Raw genomic sequence first — 7,414 nt, forward strand, 5'->3', positions numbered from 1 at the left:
CACTGGAATAAATTCTCAAGTCCTTCTTTTCAAAGTCATGTACAGCAGAAGCGACCCCGGCCCTGGAAACCCGGGTCCTGTGCGACTTGAACTTTCTTAGTCACAGTTTTGTTTTGTTTTGTTTTTTTCCTCAAGGGATTAAACAGAAGTTGGACATAAAAGGACTTTTTAAGTCAGCTTGCCATTAGCCTCTCCCTATGAAATTTCTAGCTTAGTCATTACCGTTCACTTAGCAACACTCAAGCGGTGGGGGCAGAAAGTTGCCTTTTGCTCCCACAAAAGCAAACAATCTTTTCCTACGCAGGCGATGCCATTATGGAATCATTTTTCCTCCCGCCTCGGCCGATAGATAAATAAGGTGAGGCGCCCCAATGCTGCTTCTGAGCTCTGGGGCCCGCTCGGTTCCCAGGCCCCGGGGGTGCGGGCGGGGCGGGCGGGGGTGCCCGGGGCGGGGTGGGGGTGGGGGGCTGCCCACATCTGTCGGGGGCCGCCCCACAGCTGCGCAGGCCCGGCCCATCCATCACCCGCCGAGGCTGCGGGCGCTTCCCGGGCGGGCGGCCCCCTCGCCGGCCGGGTCTAGACGCCCCGCCCGCACACCCCGCGCTATCAGTCAACTTCTGGGTGAACTCTGTTTCACCTCCTGACCTCCCATTCAACCCAGACAAACATGAAAGTGTGAACTGGGCCTCCGAGGGGGCAAGGGGCCTCTTAACCCACTCAGCTCCTTCTCCAGCCCCACATCAAACGCGCGCAGCCTCCCCCGACGGCTGCCATTTGTCCTTACACGTGTACCTGGGGCTCCCGGGCGCTGCGCCGCCTCGGCCACCTGAATAAACGGCCGGGCTCCAGCCACTCGGGGCCACCGCCGGAGGCGGCAGGGATGCAGGGCAGCCCAGCAAGGGCGGCTCAGCCTACGGTGAAAACGCAGCTCCAGATCAAACCGCACCCCTGCCACCTGCCAATTCTTGCAGGGTTTCCAGGAAAGAAGATGCGCCCAAAGCGTCCCCCATTTCTCGCGAGGAAAACCACAGGCGAGCTCGTCCTGCAGGGCTGGGCTGGGCTGGGCTGGGCTGGGGGAGGAGGGGGCCACACGAGCGGCTCAGCTCCCTGCCTGGGCCCGGAGCAGAGTGGCGAGGGGATTGTTGCAGCTGTCTTACTTTAACAAGTCTGATGGAGGAGGCACTGAGACAGTAAGTGACTTTTTCCCCGTTTCCTTCAAAAGTCAGGTGTTAAAAAGCAAAGGAGTTCTTCCAGGACGGCCCGCTGTTTCTTCTGTCTACCAGAGGAGGCGGTGGGCATCCCCTTGGTCTGAGGGCAGCTCTGCTCTGCCTGCCTCACTTCTCCTTCCTCCCTACTCCCCGGCTTGCCAGAAAGCCCTGTCATTCCCGCCAGGTCTTTGAGTCAACCCATCAACCCTTGAGGTGCAGAGAACTGACTCCACTTCCTCACCATGGCGATGCTCTGGCTCCAGGTTAGGCGTCCATGACGTCTGGTAAAGATCTACCCAACCCTTGGGTTTGTATGGCTTCCCTTGACGCTAACACACTAAGGGTAGGTCGTTAAAGTTCTTTCTAAGAAATGCTTTTCTTCAGTGGTAAAGAGAAAAGAAGAGTTCCTTTAGGTTAAGGGTCCGGATGGAGAGTGAAGGACGGGGAGGCCGCCGCTCTAAGGCACTGCACAGTGCTGGTGTCAGGGCTGCAGCATCAGCTGCCCGCCGGGTGGGCCCTCCTGGCTGGCAGCACACTGCCTCCGGGGAGCCTCCAGGTAGAGGTGAGAGAGGGGCTGGGGGTGTGGTGGCCGGCGAGGTGACCCCCACCTGCTGTGCTCTGGGGTGGAGGGAACCACCATCAGAGCATTCCCAGGGCTGCTGGGGCAAGCCCAGGGCCAAGCCTGAGAGGCACAGCTCCTGGGACGCACGTGGCCCATAGGAGAGCTCTACTGTCCAATTCCTTAAGGCTTCTAGGAAATGAAATTTTTGAATAGAAATAAAACCATGGCTTCCAAGCGACTTGTCGAGCATTATTGCTAAATGTATTGAAATATACTGATCATTGATAGGCTGCCTTAAACTACCAACAGCACCTGGATTCTGGATTCTAGAACTCTCGTGATTTAGTTTCCATACATGTGAATATATTTCCGCCTCCTTAAAGTGTCAAGTTGTGATAGTGTGTCAGTCCTCTTATATCTTGTGTGCTCTGTTGTAACCTGTGTGAATGCAGGTATCTTAGGGCTGTAAATAGTCCTGAGAATGGACTAAAGTCATGGTACAATTGGAATCTATCTCAGGACTTTTAATTGAATAATTTGATATAGATATAAAATATGACTTCATATTTCTGTAGTCATATGTTACACACCAGTTCAAACATATGGAAGAACAATTATAAACTTCATTAATTAGAATAGTGCTGTTTTCAAAATAATCATTCGTTTTGGGTTGAATTCTATCCCCCCCAAAAAGATGTATTGAAGTAATCTCTGGTACGTGTGAACGCAACCTCATCTGGAAATAGGGTCATTGTAGACATAGCTAGTTAAGATGAGGCCATAGTGGAGCTGGGCAGGCCTTTAATCCAATATGACAGGTGTCCTTACAAGAAGAGAGAGATACTGAGGTGGAGACAGGGAGAGGATGGCCGCTTGACAATGGAGGCAGAGAATGGAGTGAAGCCTCTGCAAGCCAAGGAATGCCAAGGCTGGCAGGCAGACACCAGGAGCCATGAGAGGCCGTGAAGGATTCCTCCATGAGTTTCAGAGGGCACATGGCATGGCTTACACCTTGGTTTCAGCCTTCTGGCCTCCAGAAATGTGAGAGAAAAAATTCCTGCTGTTTTAAGCTGCCTAGTTTGTGGCACTTTGTTACAGAAGCCACAGGAAACATACAAACCTCTAAGAAAGGGATATGATTGTCTCCCATTTCCCAGATTTATCTGATCATACAACCTCTTCATTTTCTCCAGCATATCTTGAGGGCGTTTGGTCAACCCAGTGTGGCCACCCCTACCTCTTGGATGGCCTTTCGTCTTCATTTGATTCCTACATACCTCAAGAGCAGTGTGCTGGACAAACGACGACCCCCAAAGATGTCCACATCCCAGTCCTGGAAACTGTGACTACGTAGATTACACGGCAAAGGAGAGAGAAGGTTACAGGTGGAATTAAGGCTGATAATCTGTTGACTTTAAAATAGGAAGATAAATGGTGTGCAAATATTTTTTCCCAGTTGGTGGGTTGTCTTTTCGTTTTTTTCATGGTTTCCTTTGCTTTGCAGAAGCTTTTTAGTCTGATGCAGTTCCATTTGTTAACTTTTTCTTTTTTTCCCTTGCCTGAGTAGACATGGTATTCTAAAAGATGTTGCTAAGATCAATGTTAAAGAGAGTACTGCCTATATTTTCTTCTAAGAGTTTTATGGTTTCAGGTCTTACATTCAAATCTTTAATCCATTTATCAGACAAAGGATTGACCTCCAAAATACATAAAGAACTCATACAAGTCAACAAAAAAAAGCCAAACAACCCAATCAAAAAATGGGCAGAGGATATGAACGGTCATTTTTCCAAAGAAGATATACAGATGGCTAATAGACACATGAAACAATGTTCAACATCACTAATTATTAGAGAAATGCAAATCAAAACTACAATGAGATATCAGAATGGCTATAATTACCAAGACAAAAAACAACAAATACTGGAGAAGATGTGGAGAAAAGCGAACCCTCATATACTGCTGGTGGGAATGCAAGCTGGTGCAGCCACTATGTAAAACAGTATGGAGATTTCTCAAAAAACTGACTAGAACTACCATATGATCCAGCTATCCCACTACTGGGTATTTATCCAAAGAACTTAAGATCAATGATCCAGAGACTTTTGCGCCCTATGTTCATTGCAGCATTATTCACAATAGCCAAGATATGGAAGCAACCCAAGTGCCCATTGACTGATGAATGGATAAAGAAGATGCATATATGTACAATGGAATACTACTAAGCTGTAAAAAAAAAGACAAAATCATCCCATTTGCAACAACATGGGTGGACCTTGAGGGTATGATGTTAAGCCAAAAAGCCAGACAGACAAAGACACATACTGCATGATTTCACTCATATGTGGAAGATAACAAATTCATGGATGAAGAGAACAGATTAGTGGTTACCAGAGGGAAAGGAGGTTGGGGGTTGGGACAAAGGGATAAAGGGGCACATATGTATGGTGATGGATAAAAATTAGACTACTGGGGGTAAGCATGATGAAGTGTATTCAGAAACTGATGAAAAATAATGTACACCCGAAATTACACAATGTTATAAACCGTCATGATCTCAACAAAATTACTTGGAAAAAAAATAGAGAGATTATCCAAGTGGGCCCAGCGTAATCCCCAGGGTACGTAAAAGTGGAAAGGGGATAAGAAGAGAGAGCCAGAGAGACAGCAATGTGGGAAGGGCTCAGCCTGAAGATGCTGGCTTTGAAGAGGAAGGAATGGCCCACAAGCCAAGGAATGCAAGTGGCTTTTAGAAGCTGGAAAAGGCAAGGAAATGGATTGTCCCCTAGCATCTCCGGAAACAAATGCAGCCTACTGACACCTTGATCTTAGTACAGTGAGATTCCTGTTGGACTTCTGATGCCCAGCACGGTAAGATGATAAATTTGTGTTGCTTTAAGCCACTAATTTTGTGGTAATTTGTCACGTCTGCAATAAAAAAAAATACAAGCAGTAAGTCAAATAGTTCTTTCTTGTTTTTCAGAAAATTTGGATTTTGATGTGGAGAGTTGAATTTTAGACTTTTTAGAATCTGTTCCAGAATATTATCTATGTCTGCATTAATTTGTCTCATTTTATACTCAAAGAAAGACAATCTACATGAGTGTTTGCAACAAGACAAGCATATCATAGTGTAAAACCATGTCCTCCCTGGTGGTTCCTGGAAAAGATGTTGTATACATCGGAGCAGTAGGCTGTAATGTTTCTGTTTTAGATAAGCATTTGTGTTCCTGTTGCTATTTTCAGGAGCTCGAGATCATGTAAATCGTTTAATGTGATTGGAAGTGTAGTGATGAAAACATGGTGTAGGCTTCTTCTCATTCGTCACGGATTTGCCTTCACAGGTTAGAGCACTGACTCCATTACTTCTCCATTTCCCACCTCCCTCGTCTCTGCTCCAAGTTCTTTGTTATTTGAGCTCTAGGTTTCCTGGTGTATGTGAACTTCGGCATTTCTGTTTTTTGTTTGTTTGTTTGTTTGTTTTTTTGAGGAAGATTAGCCCTGAGCTAACTACTGCCAATCCTCCTCATTTTTGCTGAGGAAGCCTGGCCCTGAGTTAACATCGTGCCCATATTCCTCTGCTTTATATGTGGGACGCCTACCACAGCATGGCTTTTGCCAAGTGGTGCCATGTCCGCACCTGGGATCGGAACCAGTGAACCCCGGGCTGCCAAGAAGCAGAACGTGCGAAGTTAACCGTTGAGCCACCGGGCCGGCCCCGAACTTTAGCATTTAAATCTACCAATTATAAGACACATATGCTTCATAATGTCACTTTACATGGATTTGATGCATGATTGGGGACCCATCTTTATCGGTTGGCCTGGATGTGGCCTCAGATCATTTAAATGTATTGCACAGAGTTTGGTTTGACAGACTAAATAAAAATACTACATTTTTAAGGTAAATGTTGGAAAGCTGTAACAACTGCTCCTCACCTTCCGTCGTGAAGTCAGTGGAGGTCAGAGACAAGTCAGGCTGCCCCAAGCGCAGGCGAATTTCTCGGGAGATTGAAGGGGTGACAGTGATGCTGTGAACTGAGATCCTTTTTCTTGCTCTCTTCCTCTCCCCCGCCTTCCCCTCCTTCCCGCCCTTCCTTCCTTCTTTGCTTTCTGTTGCACTGACAGACTGCTCACGGCGAAGGAGAGTGAGTAATTGCCCAGCATCTGCAGGCAGAGTCCATGGCAGGCCAGCTTCCTAAAAATGGGGATTTCTCTTCTCACAAAATTCACGAGGCTTTGACACCAGAGTTCCAGCGTGTCTGTGTATATTTCACAGGAAAATAGAGATGGCAGTAGCTTGTCAGCCAAGTTGCTTGCCCTCCCAGCCCTCCTCCGTGCTGATCTTGGGGCTTGGCTGCAGTCTGGATGTGAGGCTCGCCACCTGGCAGCTTGTCTCCAGCTAAACAGTCAACAAGGGGCCCAGTAAGCATGCAGTTGAGGTCATTGAGGAAGTACTGGGAAAACAGACATGTGCACAGCCACCTGCACACACACGTGCACACAACACACACATACAGGCAGCACAGGCATACATCACCATACACACATGTGCACACATGCACCCACAATACACACATGTGTACACATGCACACACAGCAGACACATGCATACTTGTACAAACACATATGCACAACAATACACACATGCTTAGCTCCACTGGATGGTAGAGTAGCTAGACTGAATGTGAAAAGCTGGAGAAAAACACTTATTCCACAGATGAGAAGTAGAGTCAAGTGAAGCTCCCGTCTCCTGGAGAACCTGGGAGGTCAGATGTGTGAGCCGTGCTTACTTCGCAGGCCCACCGCCACTCTTCTGTTGTGAGGGGTGCCAGGCCCCCCCTTTGTGCTTCCTCCTCCTCGTTTCTCCAGGCCTCGGTAGACCGGTGGAGATGTCCCTCCCAGGAGCTCGCTGTCCTTGGAAGCGATGGGAGCCATCTCTTACCGGGCAGGAGGCGCTGTGGCTGCTGGATCAGCCTATGAGTTTTGGGTATTCATAGGGTGACAAATTAGGAAGGGTGTGCTCAAAGGTTATTCAAATATTTCAGAGAAAGCATATTTGAGCTTGGAAAGGCCAGGGAACATTAATCAAATGTCAGCATCAGACACTTTGTGGGCTCTTTCTGGTCTGTGTTTGCTGAGCGCCAGTTTGGCATGGGCTCTGTGGGACGCAGGGCGGCCCCAGTGTGAGGGAACACGCGGCGAATTATGCGTGGAGCCTCTAGAAGCACTGGGAATATCAATGGAGTGCAATGGGCAAGACGTGCTCTTAAAGAGCCCACAGTCGTTCCTCTCAAACAGATACCAAGGGTCCTACAATTGTGTTGACTGACAAGCAGAGTCTGTTCCCATTCCTGCCCCCTTGGGAAGTTAGATTAAAAGAGGGAAATATTTTGCATAAAACTGATTTTCACAGAATAATGACTGAAATGATAATGTGCCAGCAATGGGCATCAATCATAGTAGTGAAATATTGTCCTTCAAGATTCACACAACTGGCTATTCTCCCTCAGAAGTGTTTTTCCTCCCAGCATCCACCCCAGCATCCTTCTCGCCGCCCTCAGCAAGGCTTCCTTCCTCTGAAAGCCGAGCCGGCTCTGCCACCTTCTCTCCCCCAGCTACTATCAAAACAGTGCCGCAGCCCC

General features: G+C 47.9%; 1 long non-coding RNA gene across 1 annotated transcript; it reads left to right on the forward strand.

The window, feature by feature from the left end:
- The first annotated feature begins 223 nt into the window (after positions 1-223).
- LOC111774768 (uncharacterized) lies at positions 224-4,726 on the forward strand. The gene is made up of 3 exons (XR_011441626.1): positions 224-358; positions 972-1,190; positions 2,964-4,726. It is a non-coding gene; the product is annotated as an uncharacterized lncRNA (long non-coding RNA).
- The last annotated feature ends 2,688 nt before the right edge of the window (positions 4,727-7,414 follow it).

Source organism: Equus caballus, chromosome 8 (genome assembly GCF_041296265.1).
Source record: "Equus caballus isolate H_3958 breed thoroughbred chromosome 8, TB-T2T, whole genome shotgun sequence".
Taxonomy (NCBI): domain Eukaryota; kingdom Metazoa; phylum Chordata; class Mammalia; order Perissodactyla; family Equidae; genus Equus; species Equus caballus.